General features: G+C 36.9%; 1 protein-coding gene across 1 annotated transcript in view; it reads right to left on the reverse strand.

The window, feature by feature from the left end:
• Positions 1 to 24,067, reverse strand: part of LOC148941222 (neuroligin-1-like) — a 421,037-nt gene that overhangs the window by 292,167 nt on the left and 104,803 nt on the right. The window lies entirely within an intron of this gene.

Here is a 24,067-nt window from a genome sequence, read left to right on the forward strand (position 1 = left end):
AGTCTGAATCTGAATTATCTACATTACCCTGCTCAGCTGTGCTATTATTAACATTTAAAAAAAATCACTTAACAGGTCATCAATATTAAAGAGTATTTGTAGGGAATTAGCATTCAAGTCTTTGATAGCCAATGCCTCATTATTGTAAATCCCATTATGTGTGGCCTCTTCTTCTCCAAATGAATAGCAGGGGGAGATGTTGAGTTTGGAACCCGGAAAGCCCAAAAATGAAAAAAAAAGCTTATTTTCAAATTATTCAAATCACACCCTTACTGTTTAGAATTTTGATTATTATTTACTTATTTTTAAAACGTGCTTAGTAGTAGTAGTAGTAGTAGTAGTAGTAGCAGTATGTACATATTAGCAGTTGGTTAATTCACTGTTCCCCATCAATTATCGATATTCTGAAAGTTCCAATTTCCAACTTAATATTTTATATATAAAATCTAAACCGTCGATTTAAATATAATTGAAAATTTTATTCTGTTAAAAAAACGCCCCCTCTTCCACATGTCCACAATTAAACCCCCCCCCCCCCCCGAGCCGGCCCGCGCGGCGCGTCCCCGTGGCGCGTCCCACAGTGCTTCTCGGCCCTTCCTGGACTCCGCGCCGGCTCCACCTTAATATAAGATATTTACAATCTAAAACATGACATAGTAGGTTTTTATTTTGTTCAAACAAATCCTCCAAATAAAATTTCATATTAATACTCTTTATCTGCTTTAGGAAAAAAACATGATTTGGAATGGGTAACCATCTCCACTCATGATACACAACTCATTCAGATATAAAGTTTTTTTTTTATAATATTTGTAAAGGCAAGGTGAACCATTCGTTTATATCGCAATAGAAATTATCTAACTTAGTTTGATCTGTATATAGCGTCTTTTTTGGTTTCATTAATCTAATTGTGCAGGGTGAATGTATTATATAGCAATGATTCATTATGTGTACAATTGTATGTCGTGTGAGGAGAAAAAATCTTACAATATTACTACTGATAAATTATTTGTCACAGCGATCGAATTTAGTGAATTCATGACTTGCAACTAAAAGTTGGATTACCTTATTAAGTATTTCTTTATAGATAGGTAGGAAAAAAATGCTTACATTTGCAAAATTCGTCTGGCCTTGGGTGCCCGAAGGTCCGGTTAGTGCATGCTGGATGATAACCTCCTGACCTATCGATGATGGGGCAGCTCGTCTAGGTACATGGAAAGCGGATGGGCAAGCGTTGTCACATTCTAATACGGCTTGGGTAGGCACCACTTGTTTAGGAGGCTTCGGCCAGCTACCATATTGCCAGACAGTAGCCTTCGCATGGTCCGCATTATTAACCTTCGCTTTCTTAGTGGGTGGAGATGATTGGTATTCTTCACAATTTACCTTCAAAAGACGGGAAAGAGTTAGTATTGAAATAATTTGCCCCTTTTTTACAGAAAGAAAGTTAGTATCATCATCAATGTAATTTTGTCTAGAAAGGCATTTATCACTAAGAAAGCACAACATAAAAAAATGTCGTGAAATATACTAATTGCATCCTTATTTGAATCTAAGAAAAAAGAATTACGGCTCACCGAGCCGTTCATAATTCAGTCTATAAAAGTCAGTCTAATTTCTTATTTTTAGGCGTTTCTGTTCTTTTCTGGTTTTAATCTGCATTGAGCATGCCTTGTTTGATGCATTTAAAGTATTAACGATATTTTTTATCTTTCCATATCCTTTTTCGATAGCTGGTATTTATCACACCCCCATAAAAACAGCCCACGGAAAATAACCCCCACGGAAATATTTAGTCAAACATCGAAGCAGTGATCTGAGCTATGGTTCTTTTTCAGTTATCCAATAAATAAAAACATGTTTTTAGTCACATCCTTTTGAATCTGTGAAATCTATGGAAACTAAACTGCTAACGAGCAGGAAATGCTTTAAAAAGGGGTCAGAGCTAATTAGAGGCCTCGCGCTGGAGCTTTGTGTCAAAACCAGAGCGGGTTAATAACAACAGTGACAGAAGTCAGTAGACACTTTAAATCACAATAGAGAAAGGCTATATTTTTTCGAAAGAAAATTATTTCTTTTTGCTAGAATTTTGGTCGTAAAACAATGGGGGATGGGGTTAGGTTTTGAGGGTAAAAGAATATATTTTATGTTTTCCTAGTGAATATAAAGATTGTAAAGTGATGTTTGTCTTGTATGTGGGGGGGGGGGGGGTACCCGAAGAGATTAGAGGGTAACCATGGAAAACAATTTTATTTTGAAAATAAAAAATGAAAATGTACTCACATTGCTAATTGTGGCAGCCAAGGCTTCAAGTTCATCAATAATTTCATGTGTTCTATCCATTGTGTTCTGGAACTTTCTGATAATTTAATCATATTACATGCCCGTTATATACGAAATCTCAAGGGTGAATTGTTATGTAACGGGGAAATCATATGTAACCAGCCCTCTGATTGGCTGAGAAGGAGGATGTATCCGACTCTCTGATTGGCTGAGAAAGGATGCATGTACTTCCGTTATCCTATTCCAGGACTCCTCGACATTCACCCCTAGCATGCACTTGTCCAAAACAACAATAATAAATAAATCCCTCAGGCCTAAAGATTAAAGAAACCATAATGTTTCTTAATTCCCCCCTTCGTGAATCAATAATTTCCATAGTGATTATGTAAATCAATTTCTCAGGTTAGGCTAACCAAACAACAATGAAGCCATGTTTGTTTCTTAATTCCCCCCTCGTGAATCCATAATGTTCCCTAGAAATTACGTAAATCAAGTTTACAGGCTAGGTTCACCTAAAGATTAAAGAAACCATAATGTTTCTTAATTCCCCCCTGGTGAATCTATAATTTCCCCTAGCGATTATGTAAATCAAGTTCTCAGGTTAGGTTAGCCAAACAATGTCATAGCATTCGCGTCGAGCATGTCCATTCTCACTGACAACGAACAGACATAAATCATCCATAAAACAGACATGAAAAAACATCAAATACATCGAACAACACACATAACCAGCCATGAAAACAAACATAAATGTGAAAAAGTTCCTGTTTTTCAAATTCTCAATGACAAAAACCATAAAACATCCATAATTTGATGTTGACATCCGAGAAAAACATCAAATAAATTGATCAACACACATAACCATCCAGGAAAACAACCATAAATGTGAGAAAATTCCTGGTTTTTCAAGTGAGAAAATTCCTGTTTTTTCATTCTCAGTGAGAAAACCATAAACCACGTGGTACTCGTGGGGGCTTTAGGGTCACTTCTACTATTAGGCTCTATCCCTGTTGCTTAAAAAAAAAAAAAAAAAAAAAAAAAAAAAAAAAGACGAAATTTTTGTTTTTTCTTATATTTTTTTACATGAGATACTTAAGAGTGAATTTAAAATAAAAAGTGAAATCAGGTTTTATCCGCGTTGCTTAAAAAAGAATAAAAAAAACAGATTTTGAGTTTGCTGCGTTGTGGACGAAACTTAAGTTTTTTCTTATACTTTAGATGGATCAAGGGCTCGCTTACATGAAGAGTATGTTCACTGTTTAATAAAATTCAAGTGACAAAGTAAAGATTGCTTGAGATATGAGCCCCATTCATTTCAGTTGCCAATTTTTCTACTATTTCATTTTCTATAGAACGTAGGCACTCCGAAAGATGGAGGGAGATTAATTAATTTTTACGAGATGCATTGTGTATGAATTATTCTGGGTGCCCATTTTACTGACGGTATTTTAAATAGTAAGTTTTACAAAAAATATCATTATATCCCGCTATTTAGGGCTATAATGAAAGAAAGGTTGAGATGGCTAGGGCACGTTCTGCGGATGATGAATAACCCAAGACCGTTCTTTTCGGCCACCCATATAGGACCAAACGAAAATCAGGTCATTGAAAAATTGGGGGGGGGGGTCGTAAGGAAAGATAAAAAGGAAATTAGAACTTCTTGAGATTGTGTAAAGGAGGATTGTGCGCAGCTGTGTTTGCATCAGGTAGCTTGATGCTTTAGCGACTATCAATTGCAATGATAGTCAACTTTATGACTAAATTTGCAATATTTCTCAAAACTCTTACTTAACTCTTATACTCTAATTGCATCCTATTTGGTGATTTGGAGAAAAATTAGTCTCTCATGGTATAAATGTGAAGTAGAATGAGTATGAGGCTTATAAGCAATTAGAAAATAAAAGGGGTGTTAGATTGTGTTCCTGTTACTGTAAATGGGATTTGAAAGTGCTTTCAAAAGAAAGCCTGCAGAGTAATTTTGAAGAGCTAAACTTAATTTGGTGAATACACTTAAAACATTCAAAGAAACCTATATTACCTCTACAGCCATGCTAGAAGAAGCTTTCATAGATAAAAGAAAAATTATTTATCTTCTCTGGGGATTTACCGAAACAATTGAATGCCTGCTCTTTTTTTTGCTTCAGTTATTAAGTTTTCTCTGACCAAAGTGTCTCCGATACTGATACCGATACCGATACTGATCCGATACCGATACTGATAAAATGTGTGTGTGATCTAAAAAGTACTAGTAATTTTAAAGTATAAAGGTTGATCTGGCCAATCACTCGAAAATGTTTTAAAACCATATAAGAAGATGTGATGATTTTATTAAATTTGCTGGGTTTACGAATGTAGTTTGTACTACAGAAAAAATATATAATATATTTAAGTTAAATATATATTTAAAAAAACATAAATATATATTAACAAATATATGGAATATGAACCATGTTCAGAAACATACTGGTTCGAACCGCTCGGCTAGGGATAAACTTAAAACAAAATATTTCTTCTACAGTCAGGATAGAGCCGAAAAAATTAAAACCAGACATGGTGCTATTGGGAGTTTTCAAGGGAAAGTCGTTTTTATATTCGAGAGGGACTGCAGATAGTCGCATAAATCCCTATTTATATACATCAGATGGCAAGATCGGTCATTATTGTGACAAAGAATTCCAATAAGGACAGAGTGATGTTTGACACATACCATAAGTATGAAACAAAGTTTATAAGATTACTTTAAGAGGAGGCATCCATGAAGTAGACTAAAATGAAAAAAAAAATTTTTACGGCATGCATAAAAGAGTTTAGGTAACTTATAAGATTAAAACTGGCGCTAGAGTCGGCAAAAAAACTCAACGCCATCTAGCGTTTGACATCTTTTGGTATTTTTTCAAACTTTGCAATCGTTGTTCTGTCAATAACTGAGATCAGACTCTTATTGCTATTAAATAAAAAAACAAGTTTTTTAAACTGAAAGTAAGGAGCGACATTAAAACTTAAAACGAACAGAAATTATTCTGTTTATGAAAGAGACTGTCCCCTCCTCAACGCCTCGCTCTTTACGCTAAAGTTTTTTATTATTTTAAAAAATAAAGTTGTGAGACAGAGTCAAACTTTAGCGTAAAGAGCGAGGCGTTGAGGAGGGGACAGTCTCTTTCATAAACAGAATAATTTCTGTTCGTTTTAAGTTTTAATGTCGCTCCTTACTTTCAGTTTAAAAAACTTGTTTTTTTTATTTAATTTTTGAACGTTTTTGAATAAATGCAGGTTTTGATCTTGGCTCACCGTACATGAATAATTAAAACAAAATTTTCATATTAATTTACTTTTATTTAGTTAGATGGCTTTCTCGAAACTTGTTTAATTTTATTTACGAACGTTTTTATTAGTAATAAATATACGTAACTTACGAATTAACTTACGTAACGAACTTCTATATTCATATATTTTTAATACGTTTATTAGGGGGTTCTCCTCCTAGTCAATATCTTGCTCTTTAAGTGAAAGTTCAAATTTTGTTCCAATTCTTTAGAAATGACCGCTTAATCACAAAGGCCGTTAATTAGAATAAATAGCTCATATGAAAGTACTAAAAAATCTTTGGCTTAAAGAGCGAGGCATTGACTACGGGGTGAACCCAATTATATATGTAATATTTTCTGTTTGTTTAAAGTTTCGACGTTGCTGCTGTTGCAGTTGAAATACTTGTTTTTTTATATTAAATTTATGATCTTTTTTTAAATAATGCTGGGAAGTCCGGCGTCCCCTTCATAGCAATGTCCCTTCCCCCATGAAAACTTCCTTCATGGAAAGATCCTCTCTTATAACCCCTGACCCCCCCCCCACTACCAGGAAAAATCTCCCCTGAAAACGTCTGTATACTTCCAAATAACCAATACTATATGTTAACATTGGGTAAAGTTCATAACTTTCAGCCCTCCCCCCGGGACCTTAGGGGGATTAAGTCATCCTAAAAGACATACTTATAATATTTTCGAAAATGCTGAACAAAATGGCTATCTCAAAATTGTGATCAGGTGACTTTGGGAAAAAACTGAGCGTGGGAGGGGGCCTAGTTGCCCTCCATTTTTTTTGGTCACTTAAAAAGGGCACTAGAACTTTCAATTTCCATTCAAATGAACCCTCCCACGATATTCTAGGACCACTGGGTCGATACGATCACCCCTGGGAAAAATAAAAAAAAAAAAAAAAAAAAATAAACACGCACCCGTGATCTTCCTTCTGGCAAAAAATGCAAAATTCCACATTTTTGTAGATGGGAGCTTGAAACCTCTACAGTAGGGTTCTCTGAGGCGTGGAATATTTTGATGTTATTTTCATTCATGTTCAACAGTTCTTCAGGAGTCTTTCCCCCTTTTTTCGGAAATCGTGCAACTTTTTCTCGTTATCTGCCTTTTGACAAGATGGGTTATAATCCGTAGAACTTATATATTTGAACTCAACATTAAAATGTAATTCTTTTGATGTATATATTTGTATCAAAATGCCGTTTTCTAGAGTTTCGGTTACCATTGAGCCGGGTCGCTCCTTACTTACAGTTCGTTACCACGAACTGTTTGACACTAATTTTCCCAATTACACAAATCAAATTAATCATTCTTATTATTACTCTGAAAAATGCCAAGTGTCGCCAAACTGTCGCTAGATCGGATTGAGGCTTTTTGGTCATCACTAGGCCATTTCCCCCTCATATAAGTTACCCATTTTCTTTGATATGGATTTCAAGGGTCTTGGATAGCTGACACCGGCACCTACATTCAAATAATTTTCCTTTCTGATTGTGTCTTTATTTAGCTTTGAAAGACAAATTTTGTCTAATTTTTGTCTAATTTGGCTTTTATATGACTACAGGTGTGCAAAGACCATCTTTAAATAATAGGCAGCGCAATAGCGCTGCCTAAGTAAAAAACGATGTTGGCACAACGTATTGTTTTTTTGTTTTTTTTACTAGACTAGTGCACTTCGTATCGAAGGAGTTGTCGTAGAAATTTCGAAAAGGGCTCATTCGATTGGAAATTGGAATGGCTGGTGCCATAGTCGAAAGTTATTGGAAGGCAACTAACACCCCTTCCACGCCCACCATTTCCCCAAACACATCCAATCAAAATTTTGAGATAGCCATTTTGTTCAACGCAGTTGATTTCCAGATAGAAATTATGTTTTTGAGGAGAAAACTCCCCCCTCAGCCCTCAGGGCTAAAGTTGTAAGTTATGGCCTGGTGGCATATAAGGTTTTTATTGAAAGCTTTGTCGTAGAAACTTCAAAAAGGGTTCATTCGATTGGAAATTCAAAGGGCTAGTGCCCTTTTTAACAGTGGAAAGTGATTGGAGGGCAACTAACCCCGCTCTCACACCATCCTTTTCCCAAAACACATCCAATCAAAATTTTGAGATAGCCATTTTGTTCAACGTTGTTGAAAGTTCTGGAAATTAGGTCTTTAAGGATGATAACCCCCCAGAATATAATTTGTACTTTACTGAAAAAATGGTTTTAAATGTTTTCACTTTTATAACTTTAAGAAATAAAAAAAATTAAGATTTTAAGGAATAAATATCAGCCTATGTATATTGGTTTAATGGAGTTCCTTACTTGAAAAAAAAAAGTTTGTTTGATTAATAGTCTTAAAATGGTCACCAAAATGATATCTCTTCTTTGAAGTTACTTTAACTGCTTCCTTTAAAATTTACTTTTAAACTTTATTTGAAGCAACAGTAATTCTTTATGATTAAAAACCCTTTTTCCTACCACTAAATATGTGTGCATTCCATACAATTTAAACGGTTATTACTTAGATTAATTAAAAAAAAATTCCACAAAATAAGTATTTCAAAGAAAAGTTGAGAACTCCATTAAACTCCTACTGAAAAAATATAAATGTTTTTACTTTTATAATTTTAATAAATCAAATAAAAGTAACATTTTGATTAGCCTACTAAATATCGGTATATGTATTTTAAACTGATAATACACATTCATTTGTATTTTTTTCAGTAAAGTGCAAATTTTGTTCTGGCCTTGGGAAGGCATAGGGGTTTTGAGCCCTACTTATGTTATACTTATATTATGAGCCGTACTATTTCTACTCGTGTTGAGTTTGACTCGGTTATCTATTGTAATTTATGTTCGTTTTGGGTTTCATTTATTTATCGATGCTGATTTTTGGTAGTTTCACGCTTGGTAGATTATTTGATTTTATTTTCGCTAATTTTTTGTTTAATGCAGTTCTTTACTTTTCTTTGAAAAACTTTATTTTATGGAAACTTTTTTTAAAAATAATTTCTGTTCGTTTTATATTGACATAGTCTTTTCAGGGAAAAAGAAAATAATACTTTAAATCTTTTCGTTTTTAAGACTGTATAGTTTGGCCTGCTATTTGTATTCTGGAGAAATTTTCAGCAATTTTTAACAACATACGCCCTTTTTAAAACCTGGACACAAATAGTAGTGTTTAATTTAGTTTCATACCTCCTCTAGTTGACCTGAAATGAAAAACTTGAAATGAAAAATTAAAAATTCGCAAAAAAATCTGTTTACTTTCTTTGATAGCTTGGATACACTTACGCTATTTTGATTTGGTTAAATTTTAAGAGCAGAAGTAGCCCAGAAAGTTTGAACATAATACCCTCAGTCGTTCTTGGAATACTGCTGAGATGTCTTATTGGGAATTAGCATTAAAACAGTGCATTTTGATTTAATCTTAAGGCAAAATTTAGTTTTTAAAAATAATGGGCAAATGGGAGGTTGGGCGGGGTAGGGGGATTAGTTGTCCTCCAATCGCTTTCAAATATTAAAAAGGGCATCAGCCCTTTTTATTTTCAATCGAATGAGCCCTTTTTGAAGTTCCCACGAGCCTTCCAATCACTTTCGACTATTAAAAAGGGCACTAGGCCTTTCGATTTCCAATCGAATGAGCCCTTTTTGAAACGACAACGTTTTCTATAAGCACCTTATATACCCCCAGGGTATTAATTACAACCTTTACCCTAAGGGCTGTTAGGGTGGTTGTCATCCTCTAAGACCTAATTTCCAGAACTTTCAACTACGTTAAACGAAAATGGCTATCTCAAAATTTTTATTGGCTGTGTTTGGGAAAATTTTGGGCGTGAGAAGGGCGTTAGTCGCTCTCCAATCACTTTCAACTATTAAAATTGGCACTAGTCATTTCAATTTCCGATCAAATGAGCCTTTTTAAAGTTTCTACGACAGCACTTTCAATAAAAACTTCATATGCCCCCAGGGCATAACTTACAACCCTTGCCATGAGGGCTGGGGGGGGGGGGAGTCATTCTCAAAAACATAATTTCCAGAACTTTCTACTACATTGAACAAAATAGCTATCTGAAAATTTTTATTGGATGTGTTTGGAGGAATGGTGGGCCTGAGAGGGGGTTAGTTACCCTCCAATCACTTTTGACTATTTAAAAGGGTACTAGCCCTCCCAATTTCCAATTGAATGAGCCCGTTTTGAAGTTTTACGACAACTCTATCTATAAAAACCCTATTTGCCCCCAGGGAATAACTTACAACCCTTGCCCTCAGGCTTATGGGGGGTTGTCATCCTCAAAGACCTAATTTTCAGAACTTAAAACTACGTTGAATAAAATGGCTATCTAAAAATTTTGATTGTATGTTTTTGGGGAAATGGTGGGCGTGAGAGGGGGGTTAGTTGCCCTCCAATCACTATTGACTATTAAAAAGGTCATTAGCCCTTTGAATTTCCAATCAAATGAGCCTTTTTTAAAGTTTCTACGACAGCGCCTTCTATAAAAACCTTATATACCCCCAGGGCTTAACTTACAACCCTTGCCCTCAGGCTTATGGGGGGTTGTCATCCTCAAAGACTTAATGTCCAGAATTAAAAACGACGTTTAATAAAATGGCTATCTCAAAAATTTGATTGGATTTGTTTGGGAAAACGTTGGGCGTGAGCGAGGGGTTAGTTGCCCTCCAATCACTTTCGACTATTAAAAAGGGCACTAGCCCTTTGAATTTCCAATCGAATGAGCTTTTTTTAAAGTTTCCACGACAACGCCTTCTATAAAAACCTTATATACCCCCAGGGCGTAAGTTACAACCCTTGCCCTGAGGGTTGTGGGGAAGTGTCCTCCTTAAAAACATAATTTTCTATCTTGAAATCAACTACGCTGAACAAAATGGCCATCTCAAAATTTTGATTGGATGTGTTTCGGGAAATGGTGGGCGTGGAAGGGGTGTTAGTTGCCTTCCAATCACTTTCGACTATTAAAAAGAGCACAAGCTACTCCAATTTCGAATTTAATGAGCCCTTTTCAAAGTTTCTACGACATTTTCTTCTATACGAAGTGCCCTGCTCTAAAGGAAAAAAAAATAATACATTGTGCCAACATCGTTCTTATATGCACCCAGGGCATAACTTAGAGCCCTTGCCCTGAAGGCTGTTGGGGAGTGTCTTCCTCAAAAACATATTTTCTATATGGAAATCAACTACGCTGAACAAAATGGCTATCTCAAAATTTTGATTGGATGTGTTTAGGGGAATGATGGGTGTGGTGGGGAGGGGGGTGGCTAGTTGCCCTCCAATCACTTTCGACTATTAAAAAAGACACTAGCCATTCCAATTTTCAATCGAATGAGCTCTTTTCGAAGTTTCTACGACAACTCCTTCCATACGAAGTGCCCTGGTATGGAAAAAAATATTAATAAATTGTGCCAACATCGCTCTTTAGTTAGGCAGCGCGATTGCGCTGCCTATGAAACAGTGACTGAGGATTAATGAGGGCTGGATCAGTGGATCTTTTTGTAGGTGTCGGGAGGGGGGTGCAACAAATTTGGGGGTAAATTCTCCAAAGTATCGTTGGAGGCTCCTCGCGTGAATATGGTACTGAGAATTATGGTACTGAGAAATATGTTACCCATCCCTTAAATGAATTTATTTGGACTAAGCTTGCAATATGGAAGATGAAGGGTGATAGCTCCCCTTTTATTGTAATTTTTTTTAGTGTAACAGAAGATGAGATTCATACGCTAACCTTTACAAAGAGGGAAGGAGTTGGTGTGCCAACCAGGAGCCTGTCAAATAAGTTCTCCTCCTTGTTAAAAAATCCTTTTGCATCTGCCCCCCAAAAAATTAAAGCGTACACCTTTTTCCGGGTTGATATTTAAGCCCCAATGATTTTTGTACAAAAGTAAAATTTTAATATAAGGAGCGAGATTTTGAGGGATTCACAGATCCGTTCATACTTAGGCTAGCCCAAAATACAATATCATAAATGGAATAAATTAATTACAAAAATACTTTTTCAGATGAATGTAATGAATTGTTTTAAAACTTACAATTAACAGAAATTATAAGAACTATAAGTGGGTTCTCATTGTCTTTAAGGCACCCCTCCCCCCTTAAATAAGAAACACCATTCAGATTATATTTACTAACTACAATATTTTGAAACTCCACCGCAGAGAGAAGGCCAATGAGGGGGGCGAAAGCCCCCTCAGGTATTCAATAATTTAGGTTGATGTAAGTTTAAACAATCTACGCTTTCAACTGAAACAAATGTTTTGATTATTTTTAGTATTACAGACCAAACAACCATGCTCAGATTAAACCATAAATAAATGTGAACGGCCAAATAGTTGATTTAATCAAAATCAAGTAGTTGAGGGCATAAAGCCATGGTTTAATTGTAGAAAAGCCAAGACAGATAGTCAGGGTGAGAGGCAAAATCTGGCATAAGCCATTTTAGAATTGGATAAAAACTATGTCATTTCACTTGTTGATAGATAAGTCTGTCATCCATCCGTCCATACATACAAATGTGGATACAGATAAATGTATGTAAGAGATTCGTATCATTTTTATATTAAATTTCCTCTTCAATTTGTTTTAAAATTTTATTTTCGAATGGCTGTAAGCTTAAAAGATATCTTTGAGTACTTTATAAGGATTATCCCAATCAATCTCTGTTATTTGAAATTTTATTTACTTCCTTAACAATGGAACTATGTATTCCTTTCCACGAGGAATACGAACTAAGTACCTTCTCAATTCGTAATTACTCCTAAATTTCCTCCATATTAAAATCCATTCATGTTTATAATATCAAAGAGAAAGTAATTTCCATGAGATCATTCAAGTAGAATTCTTGTTGAGCATAAGAAACGCGAATATTTGAGAATAACTGACAAATATAATCATGAAAAAGACATTTGATAGGTTATAAAAAAACTAATTTTGTTCATTGTTTGGACAATACAGGAGTTTAAAATATACTAATTTTTCAAAAACTTAAATTGATTATCCTCTGGTAGAGATCCTACTTTCTCTAAATTATTATCAATGTGTCAATATACTATTGCACAGCAGCTATGTTACTAATGACAAATTACTGAGAAGGTACTCAGCAATGATAATGACAAATATCATGGGCGCTATCAAAATCAGTACAACTCGCTGATATAACAAGTACTGATGGCTGGTTTTCGGAGACTACTCCCAGACAACACTACCTCCATGAAATAGATGATAAAACTGATGCTATAAATTCCGTTGTGGTTGAGACAGTTATATAGTTTATGCATTTGAATATTTGAGTTAGGAAATAAAGTTTTATAGTAGTTGATTTATGAACTCACCACCAAATCGGTTGGAATCTACCGTTTCGTCAATATACGTACCAACGTATGAGGTAAGTATTGACTAGCCAAACTGAACTTTCATTCGAAAGTTCAGTGTTAAGGTACGTGTATATTTAAGGTTGTCTATTGGACGGGAATAAGGATCGCCTCCGCCCAGTAGCAGACCGAAAGATATTCTGATTTTAATCCGTAGTATTGAAAGTCCCCCTACCCATTCACATTGAATAAAAATAAATAGTATTTCAAATATAGCACAAAACTATGGCTTGTCAAACATTTTGACTAAATATTTAAATTTGCTTAACGATTTGATTATAATTCAGCACTTAAGCTCTTAAGCAAAAACGTTGATATAAGCTTTACAAATATTCCTTCAACAAATCCACAATGAAAACAATATTAATTAACGAAAGAAAAAACAAATTTAAAATATATTTTCCTAAAATAGTTTTTTCGAAGAAAAGTAATTAGTATTACTCAAATCCAAGAAATTCGAGACTGAGGAATCTTAAAAGTAAACTTAAATTGAACAAAAGACACAATAGAAAAGGATAAAATTTACCAGCTCCTTAAACGTTCTAAAAAAAATGAACTTTCGTTTGCACTTTACTGAAAACCAAATATAATTTACACGGTGTTCTTTTCTTTTAAGACCATAACATTGAAAATGAAAAATTGCACTAGCTTCCAGGAGTTTTATCTATCATACGTTTTTAACGTTTTTATACGTTTTTAACAGTCAATCTAGTCTTACTAGTCTGATCTGCAATAGCCAATTTTTTAACGTTTTAACGTTTTTATACGTTTTTAACAGTCAATCTAGTCTTACTAGTCTGATCTGCAATAGCCAATTTTTTTTATTCATACTTTCTTCCTTTTAATTTTTTTCCTTTCAAAAAGATAGAAAATTAATTGGTAAGCTATATAGTGAATAGTTAATTCATACTAATGCTTCAACTAACTAAACAGAATGCTTTAGAAATTGCCAATATTAAAAAAAAAATACATTGTGCCAACATCGTTCTTTACTTAGGCAGCGCTGGTGTGCTGCCTATGGTTCGGGTTTAGGCGTTAATTCCGATTAAATTTTAATAAAATACAATCGAAAGGAAAATTTTTCAAATTTTTTTTATAGTAAAATAAGTTTTAGATAAATTTCAATATTCTACAAAACAAAAAATTCTTTTTGAGTAAATGTGAACAGGAATTTAATGGCTTTTTTATGTTTTGACAAATAAAAACGCCACACTACACGAAATCCTTTTTTTTTCAGTAAAGTGCAAATGAATTGGCTTTTTCGGATAGTTTTAGGGGAAGAGATTTTCTCAATTTTATTTGTGGTAGTGTTTATTCATCGACATTTGTTACCATTATAAATTTCTTCTCGTTGTTGTTGTTGTTAATGTTATAAAAACTAAAAGGAACACCTTACTCAAATTACAGATAGGTCTTAGTAAAGTGCCTTTAGCATTTAGCCTTTACAGTGTTAAAGAGGGTGGTGGCATCACCGTTATTTTGGGCATTTACACTCACTTCAGTTTGAGATGATTATTTATTTTGCTCTCTGTTCATGTTACGGATGCCGTGTGTTTAGTGCTCCGGACCTGTAATCCTGAGGTTAGGGGCTCGAGTCCTGATGTTGGCAGTTATTTGATTTGGTCAATGGTACGACTCTGTAAGCTCAACCACTGTCGACGCAGCTCTAAATGGGCACCTGGAGAAATCTGGGAGAAAACATGGAAAGTGTCGGATGATTTGCCGAAATTCATGTACTGCACTCCCGACCAAAGGCATTGAATCGGGAGATCAGTACCTGCGCAGCATAGACCATTGATCAGCATGTAAAAAAAAGTTCATGTTAGGTCTAATTTATTCGTTCGTATTCATTTCTGTTTCTCTTATTTTTAGCTGCTTATACGACTTATTATTGACTTATTAAGCTTTTCTTGGAAAACTTTTCTTGAAATTAAAACAGCAATCGGCAAGAGCAACTACTAAATCAACTTGCGTGTGTAAGTTGACCTTTTGGAACGTTTTTCAATAAAAAAAAGAACAAAGCAATCATAATCAATTACCACCTTCTACGGTGTATAAAAAATGTATGATATAATTGCACGAACAAGAAAATCCCTGATCCTATTAGAGCTCAACTAATGAGCAATGAGAGGAAATTTGAGTAAAGAAACAAAGCTACATTTCCTCTAAATGCATTTAATTATTATACAAGAAACATGTTCTGATGGTTTTATTTTCCTTCTTTTTCCTTTGTAAACAGGCATTTCTCTTAAATATGTGCCATTAAAAGGATATCAGAAGCAACAATCTAGCATTGCCTGTAGTAAAACCGTAAGGCTTAAATATCTTCTTATTATTGATTTATTTTTGTTTTTTCCCAGAGCTACTTCATATGTAAGGGGTTTTCTTAGAAATTTCGAGGAACCTTTACTCGATTGTAAATTGAAAGTTCTACTGCCCTTTTTAAGAGTCAAAAATTATCAGAGGTCAAACTGCCCCCCCTACAAAATCCTTTTTCCCTCAAAGGCTTCCAACCAAAATTTTGAAGCAGCCCTTTGTTCAAAATAGTCGAAGGTTAAATAACTATGCCTTTGGGGTTGACATATTCCCCCATAGCCCCTGGGTCAAGGGCTGTAAGTTATCTAAGTTGCCCATTGTTTACATGTAAGTTTTTTTTTATTAGGAAAAGGGAACATATTTGGCCCTGAGTCTCTAAAAAGGCATAGGGTATTAAGGAGAAAGTTTAAGGAAGTAGTGAGAGGCATTGGCATTAAAGCTCTTGCTCGGCAGCGTCGCCAGCGTAGAGGGAACCAATCGTCAGTTCCGTCAGTCTTCTCCAGAGTGGTCGGTTCAGGGCGAGGGTTGTCACTTCAGCCGGGTTGATGTTTCTGGAGGCAAGCCGATCACGGATGACGCCTGCCCATCTGGTGCGTGGTCTTCCCCTAGGACGCCTCCAGCCGTTTGCAGCTGGGTCGAAATCGAAGATGAGTCGGGCGGGTGTTTTGGCAGGGAGACGGAGCAGATGACCATACCAACGCAACGAGCGAGACTCAAGCTGCTCGGACAGGGTTGGGAGTTTGAAGGACCTGAGGATTTCCGAATTTCGTACCCTGTCGGGCCATCGGGAGCCTTCGATTTTTCGAAGGTGTTTCGTCTGGATGGCATCTACCTTCAGCGTCTGTGTCTGAGTCAGCGACCAAGTCTCAGCAGAATAGAGCATAACGCTGGCAACCAAAGCAGAATATATTCGTGCTTTGGTGAGGCGGCTGATCTGGGGTTTATGGAAGACTGTTTTTAGAAGGCGACCGAAGACAGAGTTTGCTTTTGCCGCTCTTGCTGATATTTCGGCATCTAGGCTTCCGTTTGAGCAGACAATTGAACCAAGGTAGGTAAACTGCTTGACTACCTCTACAGTCTGGCCACAAATGTCCACAGATGACAGGGGGTTGGAAGGCTTTTTCTCAACGGGCATTATCTTGGTCTTCGACCAATTTATTTTCAGACCGAATTTCTCAGCGGCAGAGGCCAGTGTTTCCAGTGTAGTTTTGAGGTCACTAATGTTTTCGCATATTAGCGCCACGTCGTCGGCAAAGTCAACGTCTGAAATAACTCTTCCAGCAAAGTCTATGCCAAACGGCTGCACATGCTGTCTTTTATTCAGGATGTGGTCTATTACACAGTTGAAGAGCTCAGGTGTAGTGGCACATCCTTGCCGGGCACCATTTTTAATTTTGAAATATCCAGAAGGCCGTCCATTTACAATCACCGCACTTTCAGTGTTATTATACAGCTCTTTGAGGAGACGGACGATTTTAGTGGGTACGCCAGCAAACTGGAGGATTAGCCATAGTGACTGCCTATCGACAGTGTCGAAGGCAGATCGAAAATCGACAAAGGCAATGTACGCCTTCCTCTTATATTCAAGAGTTTTCTCTACTAGCTGTCTAATCGTATGGATTTGCTCGGTGGTGGACCTGCCTGGCATGAAGCCAGCTTGCTGGGGGCGATGCAGGGCATGGAGGTATCTTGTTGCCCGTTTGAGAAGCAGCATAGCGAAGAGCTTTCCAGGAACTGAGAGTAAAGTTATGCCACGATAATTGATACATTCTGCTTTGCTCCCCTTCCTCTTGTAGATTGGCACAAGTAGGCCCTTCTTCCAGTCTGAGGGGATTTTTCCAGAGTGCCACACAAGGTTAAACAGCATTTGTAGCCAGAGGATCATGGCTGGACCCCCATTTTTAAGGAATTCCGATGTTAGGCCACATATTCCTGGCACGTTTTTATTCTTTAGCTTGCGGGTGGCAGCTTTTATCTCCTCCGCTGTAAATTCAGAACCATCAGGAGCAGGTATGGTAGTAGCCGCAGCAGCTGCTAGCTCATGGTCCATCTGGTCTTGTGGATCTGAGTTGAGCAGTTTCTCATAGTGGTCCTCCCACTGGCGGAGGCATTGTGATTGGTCGTAGATATTCTCACCGCTAGCGCTTCGAAGGTATGGCGTAGTTAGAGTGTGCTGACCTGACAGCTCACGAAGAATCTTTTAGGTGGCTCCACTGTCCTTTTTCTTGGCAGCCTCTTGCAGTTCGGATGCCTTGCTGTCAATAAAAGCCTTGCGGTCTTTATGTAACATGGAATTGCGCTCTTTGTTTAGCAGTCTGTATGTAGCCATGTCCCCGCCAAGACGTGCTTCTCGCCTGAGCTCTATGATGGCAAGGGAGTGATTACTGATCCAATCCTTTTTCTTCCGTTGCCTCATTCCAACAACGTTAGTTGCTGCCACAAGAGTGTTCTCTTTGAAGGACTTCCATGCAACTTCACTATCATTGCATTGGCCGAGGGCCTCAAATCTGTTGGATATCTCCACATGGTACCGCTCAGCCAGAGCGGGGTACTGTTGGATGCGACCGGCATAAATTTTCCGAGAAGACTGGCTGTTCTTCATAGCTTTGAGGCGGAGCTTAATTTTGGCTGCTACCAGCCGGTGGTCGGTGTTCCCGAGCTCGGCGCCACGGTAGGTGCGGCAATTCTGGACAGACGAAAGCCATCGTCGACGTAAGATGATGTAGTCGAGCATCTTCTTTGTTGATCCATCATTGCTATACCAGGTTTACTTGGCTATATTTGGTCTCTGGAACCAGGTGTTCGCAATCGTTAGACTGTGGGCCAGACAACAATTCAGCAGCCTCTCTCCGTTATCGTTTAGGCTATCCACTGTAACAGGTCCAACAGCGAGATCCCACAGCCCTGATTCGTTTGAAACACTTGCATTCATGTCTCCTAGGAGGAGGAGGTAGTCATGGGGAGGTACAGAAGATAGTTCAGAACTAAGCAGGTTATAGAAATCGTCTTTGTCTTTCTTCATCAGCGTCGTTTGTGGGGGCATAGCACGTAATGACAGTTATTTTGCCGTGCTTCCCATCCAGTCCTGCGGTCAGGAGTCTAGGCGATACTGGTTTGAATGACAGGAGGGCCCTACGTGCAGCACTGTTCAGTACTAGGCCAACGCCTCCTCTTTTTTGGCTACCGCCAGACCACAGCAATGTGCGTTCTTCACCTATGTCCTCTTCACCATGTCCAGGGAGGTGCGTTTCGGTGACTCCAGCTATTGAGACTTTATATTTTTTTAGTTCTTTTGCTAAAAGAAGCTTCGAACCGGGGTGGTTCAGCGTCAGGACGTTCCAGGTGGCCACATTGGTGCTACCTTGGTCAACGATGTTCAGACGGGATTTTCCTTGGGCGGTCCGAGGTCGATACAGGGTTTGAGATGATATATCCGAGGCTGAATTTCTGGTTCCATTCGTAGCAATAGAAGTTTCAGGAGGAGGGCTGCCAACCCAACCGTCCCTTGATGCATTTGGTTCTCTGGTGGCTAGCCAGGTATCCACAGGCACGTGGAGGTCGTTCTTCATGCGCCAATTTGCATGGGAACTAACTCCGGACGAGCATCATTACCTCCAGTAATGAGAGGGTTAGTGAGAGTAGTGAGAGGTAGTGAGAGGGTTATCGACTAAATCAAAACAGTTCTGTTCGTGCACGTTGTCAATAGAACGTATCACCAATATCTATGGAACCGCTGAGTGTATTAAGTTGAAACTTTCAGGGTATATTGAAGGACATGTTGAAAAGTGACTGGAGGGCAATCTGCCCCCCCTGCCTTTTTAGATGCCCCATCTCCTCAACACCGAGCGAAATTTTGAAAAGAACATCTTGTTAAAAATAGTCGAAAGATCTGACAACTACGCCTTCAGGGGTGCAATGCCCCTCACAGTGTCGGGACGACTATTTTATATTGTGCAATTCGCCGAACGACTACATACAGGACTAATCATAGGCAGCGCGCTAGCGCAGCCTAAGTAAAGAACGATGTGGGCACAATGTGTTGTTTTTGTTTTTTTCTCCATGCCCGGGCAATTCGTATCGAAGGATTTGTCGTAGAAACTTCGAAAAGGGCTCATTCGATTGGAAATGGGAGTGGCTAGTGCCCTTTTTAATAGTTGAAAGTGATTGGAGGGCAACAAGCCCCCCTCCTACGTCCATCATTCCCCCAAACACAACCAATCAAAATTTTGAGATAGCCATTTTGTTCAACGTAGTTGATTTACAGATAGAAAATATGTTTTTGAGGAGGACACTCCCCACAACCCTCAGGGCAAGGATTTTAAGTTATACCCTGGGGGCATACAAGGTTTTTATAGAAGGCGTTGTCGTAGAAACTTCAAAACAGGCTAATTCGATTGGAAATTCAAAGGGCTAGTACCTTTTTTTATTGCCGGAATTGATTAGAGGGCAACTAGCCCCCCCCCACGCCCATCATTCCCCCAAACACATCCAATCAAAATTTTGAGATAGCCGTTTTGTTCAGCGTAGTTGATTTCCCGATAGAAAATATGTTTTTGAGGAGGATACTCCCTCACAATCGTCAGGGCAAGGGGTTTAAGTTATGCCCTGGGGGCATAAAAGGTTTTTATAGAAGGCGATGTCGTAGAAACTTCAAAACAGGCTCATTTGATTGGAAATGCAAAGGGCTAGTACTCTTTTTGATAGTCGAAAGTGACTGGAGGGCAACTAGCCCCCCCCCCACGCCCATCATTCCCCCAAACACATCCAATCAAAAATTGGAGATAGCCATTTTGTTCAACGTAGTCGATTTCCAAATAGAAAATATGTTTTTGAGGAGGACATTCCCCCACAACCCTCAGGGCAAGGGTTTTAAGTTATACCCTGGGGGCATATAAAGTTTTTATAGAAGGCATTGTCGATATATTCTCTGAGGCCAACCTGACTCTTGTACATGATAATGGATATAAGCTTACCTAAGCTATGGATGTCAGGTATTGTGTTATCTTGGAACGATAATTTCGACAGGACCTGTGCCTGTCATCATCAGGTTCAAATTCTGAACCTGATGATGACAGGCACAGGTCCTGTCGAAATTATCGTTCCAAGATAACACAATACCTGACATCCATAGCTTAGAAAGGCATTGTCGTAGATAAAACAGGCTCATTCATTTGGAAATTCAAAGGGCTAGTACCCTTTTTAATAGCCGAAAGTAATTGGAGGGCAACTAGCCCCCCCCCCCCCCCCTACGCCCATCATTCTCCCAAACACATCCAATCAAAATTTTCAGATAGTCATTTTGTTCAGCGTAGTTGATTTCCAGATAGAAAATATGTTTTTGAGGAGGACACTCCCCCAAAATCAGGGCAAGGGTTTTAAGTTATGCCCTGGGGGCATATAAGGTTTTTATAGAAGGCGTTGTCGTAAAAACTTCAAAACATGCTCATTCGATTGGAAATTCAAATGACTAGTAACCTTTTTAATAGTCGAAAGTGATTTGAGTGCAAATAGCCCCCCCCCCACGCCCTTCATTCCCCCAAACACATCCAATCAAAATTGTGTGATAGCCATTTTGTTCGGCGTAGTTGATTTCCAAATAGAAAATATGTTTTAGAGGAGAACACTCCCCCACATCCCTCAGGGCAAGGGTTTTAAGTTATGCCCTGGGGGTATATAAGGTTTCTAAAGAAGGCGTTGTCGTAGAAACTTCAATAAAAGCTCATTCGACTGAAAATTCAAAGGGCTAGTGCCCTTTTAATAGTCTTGATAAATAAATTTTTGATAAATAAATGACACCCAAAATGAACAGAAATTACAATAATTAACCGAGTCAAACTCAAAACAAGCAGAAATTAACTTAAGTTGGGCGCAAAACCCCTATGCCTTCCCAAGGTAAGAACAAAATTTGCACTTTACTGCAAATATACAAATGAATGTGCAATATTGGTTTAATATGCATATAATGAAATTTAGTAATCAAAATGTTAATATTATTTGATTTATTAAAGTTATAAAAGTAAAAACATTTATAGTTGTTCAGTTAAGTGCAAATTTTTGTTCTGGCCTTGGGAAGGCATAGGGGTTTTGCGCCCAACTTATGTTAATTTCTGCTTGTTTTGAGTTTGACTCGGTTAATTATTGTAATTTCTGTTCGTTTTGGGTTTCATTTATTTATCGATGCTGATTTGTGGTAGTTTCACGCTTGGTAGATTATTTGATTTTAGTTTTGCTCCTTTTTTGTTTAATGGAGTTCTTTACTTTTCTTTGAAAAACTTATTTTGTGGAAAAAGGTTTTTTTAATTAATCATTGGAAAGGGGCTATTGTTTAATTCTGGGTTGTGTTAAAAAAAAGCTGGGTGTTAAGGTGAAGATTCGGGGAATTTGGAGGGCTATATTTAAATAAATCAAAAGAATCTAAGAGCATTCGGTTTATCTACAAGGCGGATATGCATTATCTGAAAAACGGCTGAAGAAATTAAGTTGGTACTTTCAGGACTTGTTGAGAGGGGTGTTCAAAAATCGTCAAAGGCCAGACAGCCCTCTTACCGCGCCCATTTCAGTTTTCCTCACCACAAGACATCCGATCAAAATTTCGAAATTGCTATATTATTCAAAATACTCTAAAGGTCTAGTGACTATGCCGGCGGGGAAGACATAGCTCCCCACATCTTCTAGGGTGTAGGCTGTAAGTTATGCGAGTTCCCATCGTTTATATAATATAAGGTTTATTATTGGGAAAAGTTGCATGTTTGATCCTAGGTCTACAAAGAGGCTTATGATATTAAAGTTGTCAAAAGGGCGCAATAGCAGTGTCTAAAGAATGGCTGACAGTATAAAGCTGAAACTGGGTAGGTTGAGCGGAATGTTGAATAATGATTGGAGGCCATCCATCCCCTCTTTGTCCTATTAGATCCCCCCTAACAACGCTCTTAAAAATTTTTCAAGACCATTTTATTCATTGGATAGCCAATCCCCTCCTCAATCTCATACTAAAGCCAAAAAAATGTATATACCAATTGCTAGCCATAGATTTATAAAACATACTAGCCAAGATTTATAAAACTACACAAACTTAGCATAATGACGGTGCAGACAAGGTGCACCACAAAATTAAGTTGCATATAATTATGCATAGGTTGTTACTTTTTAGTTGAACGGGGTCTCAATATCAATAGCCTCCCCAGACAACACTAACCCAAATAAGTGTGTTAGTTTATATCAAAATATGGTCTATTATATCATATATTATAATATACGTATATAACATGGTATATATATATATATATATATATATATATATATATATATATATATATATATATATATATATATATATATATATATATATATATATATATATATATATATATATATATATAAATAAAAGTTCAAATAGGGATAAAATCCTTTTAATAGACAGTGATGATGATCACTGTCTATTAAAAGGATTTTATCCCTATTTGAACTTTTATTTATCGTCATGGAAAGGCAGTGTGGTCTCCGAAATTATCTACGTTATATATATATATATATATATATATATATATATATATATATATATATATATATATATATATATATATATATATATATATATATATATATATATATATATATATATATATATATATATATATATATATATATATATATATATATATATATATATATATAATATATATATATATATATATATATATATATATATCGGTTGTAAAGTATAAGCAGGAAGGAAGAATTGAAATCATGACAGAATTTCTCAATTTTAACTGAAATTGCTGATTTGCCACCCTATGACTTGAAACTAAAGAATAAAACGATGGCCAAATGCATATTTTAAATGGTTCAGAGGGCATAGGAAGTGGAATATTCCAAAATCAGAGGTAATGATGCACGAAAATGAGCGCAAACAAGATCTGCAGCTAGAAGACTTGTGACAACCAGTATCACAACGAATACAACAAATCGTTAATGAAACCTGTGGTTAGAACAGAAGCAACAAAGAAAATCAAAGCGAGCCCGAGAAGAAAACAAATCCAATAAAAATGGATTATTCTTTCATACAGGAACAGGAAGGAGGAAATGAATTCAGGAAGGAGTAAATGAATTTCTTAACTCAATTGAATTCGCTTATTGACCCCTCATAACTTAAAACTAAAGAATAAAGAATACTTATACTCTCTTTAAAAAAGCAACTCTTTATTTATTTATTTATAAATGTATAATTTTTATTGAATACAATTTCGAATGAATCCGAACAGGTAAAGCAAAGGACATGGCAAAATGTGTGATGTAATGATGCACGAAAATGAAGCGCAAACGAGATGTAAGGCTAGAAGACATACGGCAACAAGCATCACAGCGAATCTCATATGAAAATACTATACAACACGATCTGTGGTTAGAATTTAAACTGAAAGTAAGGAGCGACATTAAAACGAACAGAAATTATTCCGTATATGAAAGGGGCTGTCCCCTCCTCAACGCCTCGCTCTATACGCTAAAGTTTTTTATTGTTTTAAAAAATAAAGTTTTGAGACAGAGTCAAACTCTGTCTCAGCAAAGGATAAAGAAAAAATGGTTCTATCCTATTATCAGGGCCTCTCGGCTTAATCACTATACACTGGCAATGATAAAACCCGTTTTGTGACGTCTTAACTTTTGTAGAGCAGGCAATGATAGCAAGGTTTTCATTGCGTAAACGATATTCAACTGTGGTTTTTTGAATTTTATGGGGGGGAAGGTACCTAGGTTAGGTTAGGTTACGCATTTAATATATGCAATGCTTTACCCC

The sequence above is a fragment of the Artemia sp. Qi Xiang Cuo genome, chromosome 18 (genome assembly GCF_049724085.1).
Source record: "Artemia sp. Qi Xiang Cuo chromosome 18, ASM4972408v1, whole genome shotgun sequence".
NCBI classification, from domain to species: domain Eukaryota; kingdom Metazoa; phylum Arthropoda; class Branchiopoda; order Anostraca; family Artemiidae; genus Artemia; species Artemia sp. Qi Xiang Cuo.